This window comes from Narcine bancroftii, chromosome 3, assembly GCF_036971445.1.
Source record: "Narcine bancroftii isolate sNarBan1 chromosome 3, sNarBan1.hap1, whole genome shotgun sequence".
In the NCBI taxonomy this organism is placed as follows: Eukaryota; Metazoa; Chordata; class Chondrichthyes; order Torpediniformes; family Narcinidae; genus Narcine; species Narcine bancroftii.
This window is the reverse complement of record NC_091471.1, coordinates 350,826,545-350,845,993: the sequence shown is the minus strand read 5'-3', so window position 1 is coordinate 350,845,993 and position 19,449 is coordinate 350,826,545. Positions and strand designations below refer to the sequence as shown.

The following is a 19,449-nucleotide window of genomic DNA, read 5'->3' as shown; positions in this document are numbered from 1 at the left end:
AGGAAAGGAAACCATAATTTCAAAATTCAAATACATTTTTGAATTCTGATTCTGTTGATTGAATATTTGGAAATTAAAATTTGATTCATAAGTGAATATCGAAGTACAGTTTTCACCAATCTTGTTATTAATACATGAAAAATTGCAAATAATTTTGTGCTTTTAAAAGTAAAAACTTTGTTTTCTCGGTTATATTAAAAGTAATTTGGTTCTGATATAAGAATGAAACTGATGCATTCAAAATATGTTGCATAGTTTTTCCTTCATCCATTTATCACAACTATTTGTGGAAAAGATTACATCCTATGTTCATGTTGGGAGTATGTTTAGTTTTCATTGTTGCATTTTGAGTTGTGGAGATCAACAACATTTTGTTTGGCAATATTCTAAAATTTTTAATTTAAAATCTCCATTTGGGATTCTGCATCCTTGCCTACAGTTAAATATTACTGGCCTCTGTCATGTTCTTTGCCTTCAGATGATGTACAACATTGGTACTGTGCTTTGAGCTAGGTTAACTTGCCTTTCTTGCATTGTAAAAAAAAAACCAAAATATGCAAATCCTTTCTCTTGAACATGACAATTCTTTCAAGGTACTCAATTTATGCAACTGAAATTCAAATCTGATACGATCACCTCAGGATTTACTTGAATGCTTCCCTCTACAGCATGCTGTGTCCTTCAAACAATAACTAATTCAGCACTGTGCAAAAGTCCTCTACTTGGGAAAGTTTTGTGTACCCATTTTTTCCCCACTTTTGCTAAATACATCTCTGCAAACCAAATAATTAAGTAGCTTAATTATTTTCAAAACCCATAATTTTATCTTTTCGTGAGTAGGTTTCTCCAGTTGATTTATTTGTCTCTTCTGCTTATTTCACACTCACAAGGTGTCTTCTTTTTGGAATATTATTTTGGAAACTTTATTTTTATTTGTTTCAGGGTCTATGCATCTCTCATTTGTCTATCACCCATCCTGAAATTCCCTCTTACCCATTCTCTTTCATGTCCCTTCACCCATTACCTAATGTTCATTGACATGGTTTGTGAAAGACTAAGGAAGGTTTTCAGAAAATTGCAATTATTGGAATGGTCTAGTTTTATTAAATTTTCAATTCCAAATATTACAATTTCTCAGTTTTATTCTCTTCATTATTCATGGTCAAATTTCATTATTAATATTTGTGGAAGTATTAATTAATGATTGTAGGTGGAAAGAGAGAACCAGAGATGTAAGAGTTTAAATATTTTTATTAATTACTAGTTAAATTTACCTGGCCAATAATATTCAGAACTGACTTAAAATTTTTAAACTGCTTATGGTTGCTATCTCAATGATTTCACAGTCCATCTCTGATATGTTTCTGAATTGACAGTTGAGTATTAACACCATGATATTGCATTTTTAAAAATAACATTACTATAAAGATGCAGCTGAATAATTAACTGGTCAATTAATGTCTATCAATGGCATTAGATGATGGCATTGTAGCATTGTTAAAATAATGACCAATTTAAACTAATAGTGCATGTATGCATTGTAACTTTTGCAACTTGAAATGTGGGTTGGTGACTGCATTGGATGCTCAGAATGAAGGAAGTGAAGAGATAATGGACTGTATCACTGAATCCCTCTGACAATTGTTGACTTTTTCCAAAGAATGATTATCTTTTGGGTGGAAAACCTTCAATTTCTGGAAAATGTGTAAATAATAGACTGGAAAAAAGTGAAGCAATAAGCAAAAGAAAGTTTTTCATTGTTTCTCTGCTCATGACAAAAATATGAATCTAAAGTTGTCAAGCATCTGTCTTAAATCATTATTGTCAGCTAAATTATTTCACATTGACAAATATGGAACATACTATGATTGGTGGTGTTTGAGGATTTTAAAAAAAACAATAAATTGAGATTTTAATGCAGCAGAATTAAAACATTCTTTTATCTTAAGGTATTTGTTCTTTGACCCAAGAGACAGCAAATTCATGGTCCAAGTCACCATTGACTGCTGGGTTATGAATTGAAATAATGGATTTTTCTTGTATTAGTCCAGATCACTATTTCACCATTTTGTCCCATTTGCCTCTTTATATTTGAACAAGATTTTATAATGGAAACTTGTGTGCCAGTTTTGTAAAAGTAATCTTAAATGCAGTTTGGACAATTAACCCATTTTCCTCATTTGTATGCAAGGAGTACAGCTTTTTAGCAAGTACGGAATACTGCAGTAATATGTGCATTTGAAAAGCAGTGGAAGTTTGTTCGTGAAGTAAATGTTTATAAGTACAAGCAGGAATAGATGGAGACATCTGAGTGGATTTATAACATTAGATTTAGCAGTTGTATCTCCTGCCATTAGTGTGAAACATTCATCGCTCATTAAAGCTCACCTTTGATTATTCAGTGTTGATTTGCTGTCTTCAATTCATCTTGGCTTGATGGAGGATCCAGGGTCTGTTGGGCTGAGAACAATTGGTACTGAACTGGAAATAGTTCTTGGGTGGGACAAGGCTGGAAGCTGATTTGTACAAAGCATTGTGTTCCCAATAAGTGACCAGTTAATTTATTCTCACAGTGCTGGTTGAGGGATTACATTGGAGGAACTTTCTACTTTCTACTTTTTCAATGGCACATGCTTGAGTTTGATGTCTCTTTTGAAATTGTTAGCATTGAATGGAGGCTTTCTCATTGCTACATTGAAGCTTCCGTCCAAATTGTGTGCTGAGTTCTGTTTCTTCTGCTGTGGGGGGGGTACATTCCTGTTTTTAAGATAGCATATCACACTATAATTTACATTTTGAGTATCAAGATTTTTATCATTGTTATATTAATTGGCATATTTTCCAATTACCCATTTTAAATAAAACAAACTGAGGGAACTATTTTTGACCTAATTTCCAAGCAATTCTGATTCTCAATCAAACAGGATGCTGATGTGTGCTCCTCATTAATTTATGGAGGATGTGATTTTTATTGAAAAAACTTTTAATGATCGAAGGAGAAATGTTATCATAGCTGGGAAAATCCCTTGTTTTTAGTCCAAAAGATCTTTTCCTCTTAAACAATGCTTTGGGATCAAGGATGACTTGCTTCCATTTTGGTTTTAGGGATTCTTGAACAATTAATGAAACCAATGCAGCAACTGCAGACTCATCCATTGAGTATGTGTGAGTATGTGCAAGCACCAACGTCGTATGGGTCACATAACATCTTTGTTATCTGTCTGAGAGGCCGGGTAGTATTCTGACTCGAGTGTGTGGCTTCAAGACTGACAGTGGTCAATCTGAAGTTGTATTTTGTGTAAATATATTCTCCTAAAGAATATAAAAGCCAAGCAAAGAGAAATACTTTGCATTCTTATTTTCTTCTTGGCAAGCTCTACAATTTGCTGAGTTTACTTTCTTAGACAAAAATTTGTATAAATTAAATCTAAAATTATGCATTACCTGTAAAAGGTTCAGATTTTTTGTATTTCTAATGTCTCCCATCTATATTGATCATAGGTAGTTAAATACCTGAGCATGTATTTTGTTCATTCAGAATGTTAACACTAGTTAATATTTCTGCAGACTTTAATGGTCACAATAAAGGATCTTTTGAGTAAAGTTAAGGAGTAAAGTTGTATTAACTTAGTTTTCCCTAATTATTTATGATACCTTTTCTGTGTGAGTGGTTACAGAATTGAATACATTCTCCATGCCATAACAACTGCCATGCACAAAAAAAAGCAGTGTGGAATAACTTGTAACCATTTTTTCCTATACTGGGGGTGGGGGGGAGAGAGTCTTTTTTAATGGGTGATATTAGGGGTATGTTGTGCATGTGTGCATGCCATATGTAAGAACTCTCAGCATGTTATCTTCATGTTATAAAAGTTCACTAAACTATGACAGTTTAGTGTCGAACTGTTAGTGAAACAGTGAATTTGTTCAGATGTACAACATTGTTTCTTGAATATGTAAAAATGAAGTCCTGCATCATGTTTCAGTAGGAAAAGGTTTTTTTATTGGCAATTTGTCTTTTACTAAATGATTTTTTTTGGATTGAGCTAGGTGTGGAAGTTTTGGGTAAAGTTGGCATTCCACCGCAAAGTTGGGAAATTTGGGGAGATGATAATGCAGCTTTAATTGCTGGTTCCTTGTTTTACAGCACAGAAACAGGCCCTTTGGCCCAATTTGTCTATTTGACTGAATTGACACCATAAACTTGGTCATGGTTTCTGGTTTTGAAGGTGAACCTTTTATGATATAAGATTTGTGGAAATTGTACCTAATTTTAAAAATTTTATACTGGATGAAAAGACATTTCTGGGTGCATATTGACAGAAACCTCAATTAAAGAGACCAATTTTAGTAAAAATGTCAGGACTGGAATAACAAACACAATTCTACATTCAGAGTCCAATAGTAATTGGTATAGTTTAATGAGAAGGAACTTTTCTGCATTCTGATTCTGATGGTGTTGACATGAAATGCAGGTGTCAGACAGTTAGTAATTGTGAATAGTCTGTCTTTTTTTTTAAATAGTCTGTCTTTCTTGATGGATTGAGTTTTACTCTTTGGAGTGACAGAATGAGAAGTGACTTAAAATAGGTTCACAGTATGTTTCTGATTATCTGAAATGAATGGGACGATGTTTTTTTGGTTAACCTGATTTTTATTTTTTCCTTTTCCCCACCTCCCCCAAATAACCGAGAATCGACTTGAAGCAGCCCAGTAGAATCAGCAGAATACTTGTATTGGCCGTCGCCGATCCCTGACACCTTCTCACTGTGTCTCCGGTCCCCGACACAACCCCACAGCTGTCGCCACTTCTGCTGCCGTCGCTGATCCCCGACACCTCACCGCTGTTGTTGCTCCTGTCTGGGAGCCTGAAGTCTCCTGGAAGCCCAAGGTCCCCACACCTGCCCAGGAGGTCACTCTCCTTGATGATGCTGGGACATCAGAGAACCAAGTACAGTGGAGGGTAAAGAAGAAATGGAAAGAGAGGGGGGAGAGAATTACCTGAAACAAGGATAATCTCCCCATGTGCTGCCTGTCCTGCCGACTTCCTCCAGTCGCTCACTGATGGCTCGAGATTCTCTGACCCAGCATCCAGCTGTTCGGTATATTGTCTTCCCAGCTGGTTCTGAGCTCTGTTGTTACCAAACTGGTTCTAACAGCGCATCAGAGACCCACATGAGCACGTTAAGTGAAAAAATCTTTTCAACTTATGATGTTACGTTCTGCCGAAAAAAAATTTCGGTTGTGGTTTTTGGATTATTGGGTTATGAGGGGCTTAGATGGGCTGAACAGTCAGCACCTTTTTCCTGAGGTGACGGTAGCAAATAGCAGAGGTCATCTGTTTAAGGTGAGTGGAGAAAAGCTTAGGGGAGATCTCCGAGGTAAGAGAGTGGTGAGTGTTTGAAATGAATTGCCGCGGATGGTGGTGGAGGTTGATACAATAGAGACATTAAAAAAAAAACCATGAGTCATATGGGTGTAAGATAAATAAAGGGTGATGGATGTAAAGTATGGAAAAATTGTTTTGCTGTGGAGGTTTGCATAAGTCAGCCCAGCATTGAGAACTAAATGGACTGTACTGTGCTGTAATGTTCTATTATAATTTAAGTAGCATTGGACAATCCTTTATCCGGAACCCTTGGGGGACAGTGTGTTCTGAATTTTGGAGTTTTCCAGATTTCAGAACAAAAGCCAGCTTCCCCAGATTTAAGCCGACCTGAATTGCTGCCGGCCTCTTCCCCCTCGCCCGTCCGAGTGGCGCTGCCGGCCTCTTCCCCCTAACCCACCCGAGTCGCGCTGCCGGCCTCTCCCCCCTCGCCCGCCCGAGTCGCGCTGCCGGCCTCTCCCCCCTCGCCCGCCCGAGTCGCGCTGCCGGCCTCTCCCCCCTCGCCCGCCCGAGTCGCGCTGCCGGCCTCTCCCCCCTCGCCCGCCCGAGTCGCGCTGCCGGCCTCTCCCCCCTCGCCCGCCCGAGTCGCGCTGCCGGCCTCTCCCCCCTCGCCCGCCCGAGTCGCGCTGCCGGCCTCTCCCCCCCCTCGCCCGCCCGAGTCGCGCTGCCGGCCTCTCCCCCCTCGCCCGCCCGAGTCGCGCTGCCGGCCTCTCCCCCCTCGCCCGCCCGAGTCGCGCTGCCGGCCTCTCCCCCCCCTCGCCTGCCCGAGTCGCGCTGCCGGCCTCTCCCCCCTCGCCCGCCCGAGTCGCGCTGCCGGCCTCTCCCCCCTCGCCCGCCCGAGTCGCGCTGCCGGCCTCTCCCCCCTCGCCCGCCCGAGTCGCGATGCCGGCCTCTCCCCCCTCGCCCGCCCGAGTTGCGCTGCCGGCCTCTCCCCCCTCGCCCGCCCGAGTCGCGCTGCCGGCCTCTCCCCCCTCGCCCGCCCGAGTCGCGCTGCCGGCCTCTCCCCCCTCGCCCGCCCGAGTCGCGCTGCCGGCCTCTCCCCCCTCGCCCGCCCGAGTCGCGCTGCCGGCCTCTCCCCCCTCGCCCGCCCGAGTCGCGCTGCCGGCCTCTCCCCCCTCGCCCGCCCGAGTCGCGCTGCCGGCCTCTCCCCCCTCGCCCGCCCGAGTCGCGCTGCCGGCCTCTCCCCCCTCGCCCGCCCGAGTCGCGCTGCCGGCCTCTCCCCCCTCGCCCGCCCGAGTCGCGCTGCCGGCCTCTCCCCCCTCGCCCGCCCGAGTCGCGCTGCCGGCCTCTCCCCCCTCGCCCGCCCGAGTCGCGCTGCCGGCCTCTCCCCCCTCGCCCGCCCGAGTCGCGCTGCCGGCCTCTCCCCCCTCGCCCGCCCGAGTCGCGCTGCCGGCCTCTCCCCCCTCGCCCGCCCGAGTCGCGCTGCCGGCCTCTCCCCCCTCGCCCGCCCGAGTCGCGCTGCCGGCCTCTCCCCCCTCGCCCGCCCGAGTCGCGCTGCCGGCCTCTCCCCCCTCGCCGTTTTTTGGAGTTTTCCAGATTTTAGATGTCCGGATAAAGGATTGTGTATCTCTATTTATGTGCAGTGTTTTGATATGCATTGATGAGAGCTATCCACAATGGAGAGATGTTTTATTGGTTGAGAATGTGGGGGAAAAAATATTGTTGATAGAGTGGAACCTTGGTTTAACGTGACCCAATTTAATGTGAATCCGGATAAACGCGATGAGCCTTCTTTTTGCTCTTTCTGGATTTGAAATTTTTTTTTCCAAAATGGAACGCACTGCTAGAAAACAAAAATCTTTTTCTGTGAACGATGAGCTTCACGCATTTGAAGCGATCGAGAATAGAAGTCAAAACCAAGTTGCACAAGTCCTTGGCATACCTAAATCAACACTTTGAGGCTGGAAATCTCAGGAAGATGAGTTACGTGTGTCTATTTAGAAAGTTGAGGAAGAGGCAGGACTAAAGGCCAAATGCATGAAGACAGCCAAAGCTGTCAGCCTCCATGACTCCCTGTATGAGTGGTTTGTTCGTGTGGTCAGAAGGTCTTCCATTTTCTGGGCCTATTCTCAAAGCTTAACCCAAGATGTTTGACAAGCCGATCAACAGAGAAGCCTCACAGTTCAAAGCTAGCAATGGATGGCTGGACTGGTTTAAATGCTGTCATGGGATTTCTTAAGTGTTAGTGTCTGGAGAAATTTGCCCAGCACCGCCGCCAGTGAATACCCGGCAGAACTAAAATCTGTCTTGGAAGCAGGTGGCTATGTCGAAGAACAAATGTACAACTGTAACCTCTTTCACACTTGCAAGTGGTCCCAGGAATTAATGGCTAATCGGCCCAAAAAGGGTCTAGTGTGAAGGAAAATCTTCTCATGCCAGGGATAGACTGCCTCAACTCCTAGTACAATCCTTCGCGTTTGCAGATGCAAGCATTGCAATGAGGCAAGTGTAGAATGGGCAATTGCATTCTGGGATAGAAATGACCCAAGGTTTTTCATGAGTGCAGGAACATGAAGGAAGAAAAGATTAAATTGAAAGTATAAATTTTGCCATGGGAAAGTCACAGTGGGAGAGAGGGGGGAAATAAATAGTAATAGCGGACAGTGCTGGAAAGTTGGTAGCACTACAAGTGCACAATTTATAAAGACTGTAGGAAAAAGCAATGGCAGACCTGACTTCCCAGAATGCTGTGTGGCAGGGAAACCCCTATATGAGTGCTTCCTGCATGTAGTTGTGCATATAGTCCTTTCTCTGCTGCACGGCATTCCGGGAGGACAGGTCTACCATTGCTCTTTCCGTGATATTTATAAGTTGTACACAATAGCGCTACCAACTTTCCCACCCTGTTTAAAAATTGTCACGATTGCTATTTATTGCTAGCACTTTTCCATGGTCCCTTATGCAACAACAATGGGCTGAAGGGCTCATACTGTGCTGTACATAAAGCTTAATAATGTTATAATTCATTTTGTTCAAATATAAGATCATAATATATTGATCAGGATTTAGGACAGCTCCTCCATTGCTCAACGTGTCATGACATCACTGGTAGAACAGTCCTAACCCTGGGGATGGCTCCTTGCAAATGTGAACACGTGCAGTGTCCCAGTTGAGAGTGGTCAAGTGTGAACAGCAAAAATTGAATTCCTATCCCGGGATGCTGAACAACTGATTTAGTGGGACGTAAGTGTAAAAGGGGCTTGTGATGAAACAGGCCTCTGCTACAAGATGATCCAAGGCAGCATGCTTCCAAGCAAAGATGATACTTGCATCCAGTGGCATGCTGTGTTCAAATAAACTCTCGGTTGTTTTTTATAAAATAAAATGATGATCGTAAGAAATTTAAAAAAAATGATTGCAAATACAAGTATTGTACGTGTAGTCTTGACTTTTTCAAAAACGCTGTTTCTCATGAACCGCGATTTAGCGCGAACCTGCTTTTTCCACAGTGCAAATTTTTTTTACCCAAACTATTGCTTTGTAACGGGGCTCCACTATATTTGTAGTGGTATAGTTGGTGAAAGTCCAAAATGACTTTGCTACCTCGAAGGTTTAGGTGTCATGAATTGAAAACAGATTTCATGCAATCACCTAAATTGATTGATTTACAATATAGTCTTCTGTAGCATGAAGTATATTTCTTGTAAGATAGAATATATGCAGTTATCTTGGAAAAGATTTGTATTTGATTTTAGGCATGCCAGTAATTTGTAGAAAAGCACTTGAAATAATTCTGTTATTTTTGACAAGATTTTATTTAAACGATACTGAGAATTATTTTAGTAGATTTGGCTGAGAGGCTGATGGTGAAGGAGAAGAATTAATGGATATAAAATGGCAGATATATTTGGTTCCTTATATTTGAGCAAATGTATGCTTGCTGAATTTAAATAAATCTTGCCTTTTTGTAGTTTTATTCTAAGCATGTGAAAGAGAAGGCTATTCTTTTTGAAGAATCATTATTGAAAATACAAATAAAGCATCAATAAGTGATCCACTAAAAGAAAAGTAGCAGACTTTTATAAGGGTGGGGTGAACAAAGGTGGAGCTCCCATATACCTTTAGGATGTGGACATAATATAGCTCAAATTCAGAATTTGTTATGTGTTGACAATGTTCTGAAGTGACAAAATCAATACATTTTGGTTACTAAAATAAATCCATAAAAAAGGAAGATTTAAAAAAAAAACATTTTACCTGACAAAATTTGTATTCCAAAGCAATTGTGAAAATATTTATGTTCTATATTTTCTTCTGGTGGCCTTGTATTTTTTTTAACAATATAATTTGCTTTCAATAGAAATAATAGGCTATGGATTGGAGAAATGAGGCTTCTGGCACAGAAGAGGTGTAGGCCATGATAATTTGAAAGGATAGAACAGGTTGGAAGAGCCAGATGGACCACTCCTTCTGTTTCCTTATGTTCTTGGTGGAAAAACCTGGGACAAGTATGGTGCTGAGATGCGAGAAAAAGGGGTTAGGCTTTCAGAGTACTTGGTTGGGAGAAAATGTGTCAAGTCTGCTCCGCCATTCCATCATGAGCTGATCCATTTTCCCACTTAGGTCCACTCCCATGCCTTCTCCTCATAACCTTTGATACCTTGACTATTTAGTTACCTATCAATCTTTGCCTTGTACACATCCAATGAATTGGCCTCCACAACTCCCTATGGCAGCAAATTCCAGAGGTTCACCACTCTGGCTGAAAAAAAAACCTCCTCATCTCTGTTTTAAATGGGTGCCATTCAATCCTAAAGTTGTGCCCTCTTGACTCCCCTGCTATTGGAAACAACTTTGCCACATCTACTCTGTCCAGGCCTTTCAGCATTCAAAATGCTTCTGTGGTCCCCCTCATTCTTCTGAACTCCAAGGAGTACAGTCCAAGAGCTGTCAAACATTCCTTATGTGCGAATCCCTTCATTCTAGGAATCATTCTTGTAAAACTTCTGAGCCCTCGCCAATGCCAGCACGTCTCTTCTTAAATAAGGATCCCAAAACGACCCTGTACTCCAAGTGAGGCCTCACCAGTGCCTTATAAAGCCTTAGCTTGAAGACAGGAAAATTAATGAGCAATGGATGGCTTTGGTACAAGAATTCAGCTTGATTGAGGTCGTAAAATTTCTATTGTGTTACCTATAAAGGTGGAGAACTTAAAACATTTGATAATGAAAATTTAGAAAGCAAAATTTGTTTGGAAGAGTTCAAGAACCAGTTATTTTATAATGCCTCAAGCAGGCTAGATGTACAGTAGTTATTGATAACTTTTCTCATACAAAAACAAGTACTTGGTCATTTTAAAGAAGTGATATTGACAGGAATACTGTGCTCTTTTAATTTGGGTGTGTATCCTTTTTGGGGAACAGAAGTGATCTGCTAAATTGTGCAGTTCTTGAGCTAATACTATTATTGATGAAGATCAGTATGTGGAATGTCCTTAATATTGAGTCATTAACCTTCATAAACTTGATTTGAAATTTGTCTCTGCCTGACACAATTCTTTTGGGTAGCTTTGTGACATTGTATGCAGTTCAGTTAATTGTACTAAGCCTGTAATTTCAACCTGGCAGCTTCTGGATTGAGTGAGCATAGTACAGGAAAACATCTGTTTTCTGGAATTCAAGTAACCGGCAGCCTGAAGCAACATGCAAAAAAAAATCAATGAAAATAAATTGGTTAAAAAATATGCAGTTTAAAATTGGCACTGCTTGTTGTTAGTTCACCAATCATGCAAACGTAAACTCAAGCAACCAGAAAACACACAATCCGGCATCTATCAATCCCCATAGGTGCCGGATACCAGTGGTTTTACTGTTCGGATGAGTTATGCTCGTGAAACCACAACCGTTTTAGGCAAACTTGCTTCTTTAGACTGACTTCAAGTTGGAAAAACCTGCATTGCATTAAAAGAAGTAGGTAGTTATTTTGTTCTCATTTTCCCCCTCCTTATTTTCTCTCATTTTAAGATTTTGTAATGGTATGTGGTGCTACAGGGGATGTTCACATTAAGGTGCTGGCTTGTTGATACAAACCTGTTGTACTGGTGTGACCAATTAACATTGCTGAGCCCAGTGGTTCTCAACATTTACCCCCCCCCCCCCCCCCCCCCACTCACATATCACCTTAAGTAATCCCTTACTAACCACAGAGCACCTATGGATTTTATTAAATGTGATTAATTTGGAACTGGATTTTTCAAGATGGTTGTTATTCCATATAAATTCATTTTTTAAATGCAAAAAATAGTGCAGAACATTCATGCTGCATTAACCCATCATTGTTTTCAAAATAGTGAATTAGTGAGGTTTAATGTTATGGATTCCATCTTTAAAATTTTAGAATTTTATTTTGTATTTTATTTTCAGTTGCTAGCATCTGGTTTTTACTACCATTCACTTGCTGCTCCAAAAAAGGTGAAATTGGGCTTGCACTGATAAGTGATATTAAATAAAGTATTTCCTTTTTCAAGGAAAGGTTTATTGGTTTAGATGTGCTTCTTACATTTCCAAAAATCTGTTAGTATAATAGTTCCTGTTTGGTTTATGCACCTACTATTGCATGAGAAGAGCCTTTGCTTGTACTAAATTAAACTGGTATTAATGCAACCGGAAGAATATTTCCCACAGCAGATATTATAAATTAATGTTTTCCTGTTGAAATATGTGAAAAAAGCATCATTTTGTTCATGGATTTTAGGATATGGCTTACTAATGGGAGAGTTAATCATAGGAAACAAGGGGTCTTTGAAATGTATTCTGCTCCTACATCACAAAAATAATCAAAGAGCAATAATGAAGGTTGCCTGTATGTCAGATGGCATCTGTGAAAATCCATGTGAAGTCTCTGATGTGCAAGCCTGTTATTAATTTATCAGGTTAAACTAGAGAGGGAAAGCTTAAGAAGAGTGATTTGATTCTGAACTAGTTTGCATGATCCAAAACAGTGAGAGCTAAGCAATATTTTGTTACGTGTTGCAGAAAGTGATTTTGCTTTCACAGTGAGTGACTAATCATTTGTGGTCAAGGTCCAAGAGAAACTACATAATTCCATTGTAGTGGAATGATATTCTGTGATATTTGATCTTTAACTGTTCTCTTCTTCCACTGTTTCCTTCACTTGTACTGTTTTCTTCCTTCCACCCCACCACCTGTAACCACCCCTACCTTTATTTACCCCTGTGGGGTTGAGTAGTTGCATTTGAAAGCTTTTATGGTTTCATGTTTTCTTATATGTCCTGAGCTGTCAATTGATGATTTGTATGATGTTTCAAGATTCCTTTATTGTCATGTAATATTACTTGTTCTACACTATTGTCAGGTGTGTTCAAGAAGGATTCCTGACACAGTATGTGGACTGGCTGACGAGAGGAAAGGCCACATTAGATCGAGTTCTGGGTAATGAACCTGGTCAGATGGTGGACCTCTCAGTGGGGGACCATTTTGGTGAGAGTGACCACAGCTCCTTTAGCTTCAGCATAGTTATGTACAAGGATAAAATAGGGAAAGGCTAATTTCAAAAGGTTGAGGCAGGAACTAGCGAGAGTAAATTGCAAACAGGTATTCAAGGGTGAAAGGACAAAAGTAATGTGGAGGACGACTTGTGTTGGATTCAGGATAGGTTTTTCCCACTGGGACAAGCAAAAGGGAACTGTGGCTGACAAAACAGGTGAGGCAACTAGTCAAGAAAAGAAGGAAGCATATGTTAGGTGTAGGAAGCAGGAAGGGGTCATGAGAAATACATGTTTCCAGTAAAAAGCTTAAGAAAGGAATTAGGAGAGCTCGAAGAGGCCATGAGAAGGCATGGGCATGTAGGATTAAGGAGAACCCCAAGGCATTCTATGTGTTTGTGAAGAACAGAAGGATGACGAGAATGAGGGTGGGGCCACTAAGGAATAAAGGAGGCAAAATGTGCCTGGAGGCTTAAGAGGTTGGGAGGTCCTAAATGAATACTTTGCTTCAGTCTTCACAAAAAAAAGACTTCGATCAGGATGAGGTCAGAATAGAATAGGCCTGTGTGCTGGACAATGTGGAGATTACACCTGGACAGCAAAGATGGATATATCAGGATGCTCTTTGTCGACTACAGTTCAGCATTTAACACCTTCATCCCCTCAAAACTGATCAGCAAACTCCTAGACCTTGGAGTTAACTCCCCACTGTCTAATTGGATTATGGATTTCCTCACCATAATAAGTTAAGATTGGTAAGAAATTCTATTCCACAATCTCCATCAGTATCAGAGCACCACTTAGCCCCCCTGCTCTACTCACTTTACACCTACAGCAATGTGGCTTGGTATGACAATTACATCATCTACAAATTTGCTGACGATACCACGGTATTGAGTTGTATAAAGGAAGGAGATGAGTCAGTGTACAGGATGGAGATTGAAAACTTTGCTGAATGGTGCACCAACAACGACCTTACACTCCATGTCAGCAAAACTAAGGAGCTGATTGTTGACTTTACGAAAGGAAAGCCAGAGGTATAAAATCCAATGATCATTGGGGGATCAGAGGTGGAGGTGGAGAAGGTGAGCAAATTTAAGTTCCTGGGATTCACTATCTCAAAGGCTCTTTCCTGCACCCAATGCACCAATGGCATTCTGAAGAAAGCACGTCACCACCTCTACTTCCTCAAGAGTTTGCGGAGATTTGGTATGACATCTGAAACCCTGGGAAATTTCTTCAGAAGTATGATGAAAAGTGTGTTGACTGGTTGAATCACTGTCTGGTATGGGAACATCAATACCCCTGAGTGTAAAGCCCTCCAAAAGGTGGACACAGCCCAGGATATCACAGGCAAAACTCTCCCCACTATGAGCACATTTACAGGAAATGCTGCCATCGGAGGGCAGCAGCAATCATCAAAGACCCACACCACCCAGCACATGCTCTGTTTTCACTGATGCCATCAGGAAAGAGATATAGCTGCCACAAGACTCGCACCAACAGGTTCAGGAGCAGATGTTACCCCTCCACCATCAGACTCCTCAACTACAAACTCCATCAGAGACTCACTTGAGGACTCTTACTTGTGCACTTTATTGATTTTTTTTTCATTCTCCCTGTATTGCACAGTCAGTTTGTTTACATTTGTTCTTTGTTTACATGTTTACGCTGTGTACATTTTTTTGCACTACCAATTAGGGGGTAATTCTGCTGCACCCACAGGAGAAAAGAATTTCAAGATAGTATGCGATAACATTTATGTACTCTGACAATAAATCTGATCTCCCCAGGGCGAGGCATGATGTATCCCAGGTTGCTGTGAGAAGTGAGAGGTGAGATAGCTGGGGCAGTAGTGATGATGTTTGAATCCTCTTTGGCCACAGGGGATATACCAGAGGATTGGAGAATGGAAAATGTCATCCCCTTGATTAAAAAAAGATGATAGGGAGAATCCTGTGCAAACTATTAGAGAGGATTGTTAAGGATAGGATCTATGAGTATTTGCAGAAGTATAGTTTACTCAACATGGCTTTGTGAAGGGAAGGTTGTGCCTTATGAGCCTAATAGAGTTTTTGAGGAGGTAACAAAATAAATTGAGGGTAGGGCAGTAGATGTCTATATGGATTTTAGCAAGGCATTTGACAAGGTCCTCCATGAGAGACTTTCTAAGAAAGTCATAAGGCATTGTATCAGTGGAACCCTCGCTGAGTGGATTTAAAAAATATTGGCTTGCAGAAAGAAAGCAGAGAGTAGTAGTTGAAGGAAAGTATTCTGCCTGGAGGTCAGTGACTAGTGGAGTGCCGCAGGGATCTCTTCTGGGATCCTTGCTTTTTGTGATTTAAAAAAAAAAAAGACCTGGATGAAGAGACAGAAGGATGGGCCAGTACGTTTGCAGGTGACATGTAGGTTAGACGAGTTGTGGATGGTGTTGAAGGTCATCGAAGTTAACGAGGATATTGTCAGGATGCAGAGTTGGGCAGAAAAGTGGCAGATGGAGTTCAATCCAGATAAGTATGAGGTAATGCATTTTGGAAGGATAAACCAGAAGGTTGAGTACAGGGTTAATGGTTGGTTGCTTAGGAAGTACCTTGGGGTTCAAATCTATTCATCCCTCAAGGTTGCAGCACAGGTTGATGGGATAGTTAAGAAGACCTATGTGATGCTGGGCTTCATTTAATAGGGGGATTGAGTTCAAGAGTAGAGAAGTCATGTTGCAGCTCAACAAACCTCTGGTGAGATTACACTTGGAATATTGTGTTCAGTCTGGTCACCTCATTATAGGAAGGATGTGGAAGCCCTGGAGAGGATGCAGAGGAAATTTACCCAGATGTTACCTGGATTGGAAAATGAGGCAAGGTTAGCAAAACTAGGACTTTTCTCTTTGGAGCTTAGAAGGATGAGAGAGTTAGTAAAGGTCTACAAGATTATGAGAGGCATTGATAGAGTGGAAAGCCAGCATCTGTTTCCCAGGGCAGGAATGGCAAACACCAGAGGACATGTGCACAAAATTAGGAGAGGTAAGTTTAGGGGAGATGTCAGGGGTAAAAAAATTTTATACACAGAATTGTGTCTAGGATGGTGGTAGAGGTTGAAACATTAGGGGCATTTAAGAGACTTTTGGACAGGCACTTGGATGAAAGAAAAATAGAGGGTTACGGGGTAGGGTGGGTTTGGTACTTTATAGGAATATATGGGTCAGCTCAGCACAACTTTGAGGGCCGAAGGGCCTGTGCTGTGCTGTAGTGTTCTATGTTCGATTGTACAAAATTGTCATCTTCCCACTGAAAGGCAAATAGTACGAGAGAAAGAAACAAAAGAGAATCCCTTCAGTCACTGAGTGTCTGAGAGAGAAAGTTGCTGTGTTATTGTCTAGCCAGACTAAAGTCTTTCTGCTGATGTATTGAAATTTGTTTCGAGATTTTCATGATAGCTTCAGAATTAATAATAGTGAATTCAAAATTATGTCTTGTAGTTTGACTGGTTATATTTATGTCAATAATTATAAGATCAAACTTTTTAAAAAAAAAAAGACTATGCAAGAGTCATCAATTTTTAAAAATTTAGACATATAGCATGATAACAGGCCCTTCCAGCCCATGACCCCGTGCAGCTCAAATACCCCAATTAACCAACAACCCCTGTACGTTTTTGAATGTGGGAGGAAACTGGAGTGCCCAGGGGAAACCCATGCAGACAAGGGGAGAATGTATAAAACGGACTACAGATAACTTCAGATTGGAATTTGGGTCGCTGGTGCTGTAATAGTGAACCACTATGCTAACTATGCCTTTCTAAATTTAGACCTCTCAAAATTTGGACGTTTAACTGGAGTAAACTCCCTCCGAATTATGGGGTTTTTTTTGTTCGAAGCATTTTGCTGTAACAATAACTATTGCTTTCATCTCCTGAGGTTTCTCTCTCGCCTGCCTCTTGGTTTTACTTGTTCACTAGGGAAATATTTCATAGAGTGGATAGCTGCTGGGGTTACCTGTAGGTTTGATGTGAATCAGAATGCAACAAAAAATTTTGATATTTTGCTGAAAATGAAATCAAGTTTTTATTTGCTTGTCTTTATGGTTTTCTTTGGCTCAGTGTAGGATTTCATATGATTAGACTTCTGTCTTATTTTATATTAAAGGTACTTTCTAAATTTACCATATATTTTGGCATTCAAGTTGAGTTGTGAAACCCAAAATAACTCAAAAAAAATGGGGATCTTTTGAGACCTTAAATTTAGTTCAAAGTCTGACCCTTGACAAACTAATTTGCTGTAGGTCGACCCTTGAAAAACAAAAAAAAACCTGAGTGTGACAGATTTTTATTGAAAACAACACATTTAGAACCCTTCAAAATCATTCTCCCTTTCATCGTCTGAAACAAAGATGGCGGCAAGCACATCCAAACTCTCACTGTTTAAACAGTCATCATATGGGTCCAAGTCTATATTCGATGAGGCGGTTTCAGCTTCGTCATCAGTATTCTACAATAAATAATCATCCGTGCCATCAATTGCACAAGAGACACCACACCTTTTAAACTATTTTATCACCGTCTCTACTTTAACTTTGTCCCATGCCTTGAGCACAAAGTTACACAGCACATCAAGCAATGTAACATGCATTGCCCTGCCTTTTGTAAATGCCTTTTCTGCACTCAACATTCACGCACATGGTCTTTGCATGGTTTGTTCAAGCAGACATCGAGAAGTTGTAACAGAGACATCAACCCACCTGGGATAATCACCATATAAGTACTATGTAGTGCTAATCTACTTTTAGTGTTCTCAGTTAAGTGACTACAAAACATATCCCTAACCAGCAAACTCCATTCTTTGCGTTAACCACCAGGCCACCTGTTCCACACATTGTCTATCCATAGTTTTACACCATTTTCATCCATCCATCCTTATTCATGAAAATGTACAAAAATACCTACAGGGAATTTCATTTTCAGTTTAATTTTGTGTTTGAAGATTACCATGGGTCTTAACTTTGTTCCCATTCATGATAACACCACAGTTAACTTAGTCCTTTGTGGCCTGTACTTCTGGTTTGCACAGACTTGACACCTTTCCATTCCACTGTTCTATTGCCCATCATGTCAAAATTCATGGGAGTTTTGTCCATGTTTCTGTGTTTCTGCCGGTATGTATTATAAACTGGTGAAAATTTACAACTTTATCATCAAGGTCTTTTGGTAGTTTCTGTGCAATTTTTGTTTTTTGGCATAATACCAGATTTTTCCTGTTCATGAAAAGATTGCACCAGCTGACTGTAGCCTCCAAATCATCACTGAGGTCTGGGTCCAACTTGGCCCACTGCAGTGCAAATGTTCTAATTTTATTTCCGATGACTGTAGCAATCTTGCATCTGTTTACGTATCCATTCTGCGACGTGATTTTCCAACTCTGGCCAATGAGTGATTCCTTTTCTCAAAGAACATTGCCTTTTTGGTATTTTTCTTAGACTTTTCTTCCTCCAATCTCTTACCAACTTCTTACACGCATCCTATTTTCTAGCAGCAGCAGCAGTTCAGTTGTTGGTTTTCTTGGCCATTTCTATCACTTTCAACTTAAAGCTTCCTTCATATTTTCGGCGCATGCTATGCTGTGTCAATGGACCCTCCAAAATAGCAATCACCTCCAGTCAACACCCAGCTGATCAATTCATGTCATCTATGGAGGTCAATGTATATACCAGTCAACAACCCATCTCAGGCATCACGAGCTTTGGAGGTTGTCTTATACATTGGTCAATGGGGCACCTTAGGAAGCCAGAAAATGGGGGTTGACTTTTATACCATACATCCCTTAAAATGAGGCTGAAAAAGGTGGGGGAGGTGTGTCAACTTGTATGCCGAAATATACAGTAATTCACTCTTGAATTAATTGGAAAAGGAGGCACAGTTTTTAGTGGCATTTTATATAGGTCCTAAACAAGGTGAGGGGTCTGCTTAAAATAAGAGTATTCTGTCATATCGAGCCTGTTATGTAGTTGGGTTTAGGACACTTTGGCCTCCACAGTTTGGCACTGGACATTTTGCCACCCACAGTTTGGAGATGTCACTGTGAGGAGAGGGGAGTGTGTTCTCAGTGTTGCTGTCAAGACCTACATAATGATAATCTTATATTCATTATATTTATATAAAAATATAATAAATTAAATGTCATGTCCATCACAAAATGTGAGCACCAAACTGCAGGCGCCAAAATATCTGTAGAGCTACAAGGGCTCTTGTTTTTTTTCGCCAAAATGTGAGCACCAAAATATCCAGCGCCAAACAACGGATGCCAAAATGTCTGGTTCTGTATGTCCAGACTGTTAGACTCGCCCTCACTCCTGTGATCTCCAACCTTGTTGTTGGCTGTTCCTGGGACTCATTGTTTGACCATTCACTCTTAGATCTAGGGCTCACCTGTTTGTGCATCAGATCTTGCAAATTAAACTAATTACATCCGAAGAGGAAATATTTCACCAGGAGACATGTATTTGTGGGGGGATAAAAAACAAGAGTAACTTGGTGAAGCACTCCATGGCCATTTAAATCAATGGCTTGATTTAAATGTTTAACAGAAGTTTATATAATTCAAGTTTGCCTCCAGAAAAGAATAAGTTAA

At 41.0% G+C, this 19,449-nt stretch overlaps 1 protein-coding gene across 1 annotated transcript in view; it reads left to right on the top strand.

Annotated features, from left to right (window-relative positions):
* The window catches only part of bptf (bromodomain PHD finger transcription factor), a 163,588-nt gene that overhangs the window by 1,416 nt on the left and 142,723 nt on the right, over positions 1-19,449 (top strand). The window lies entirely within an intron of this gene.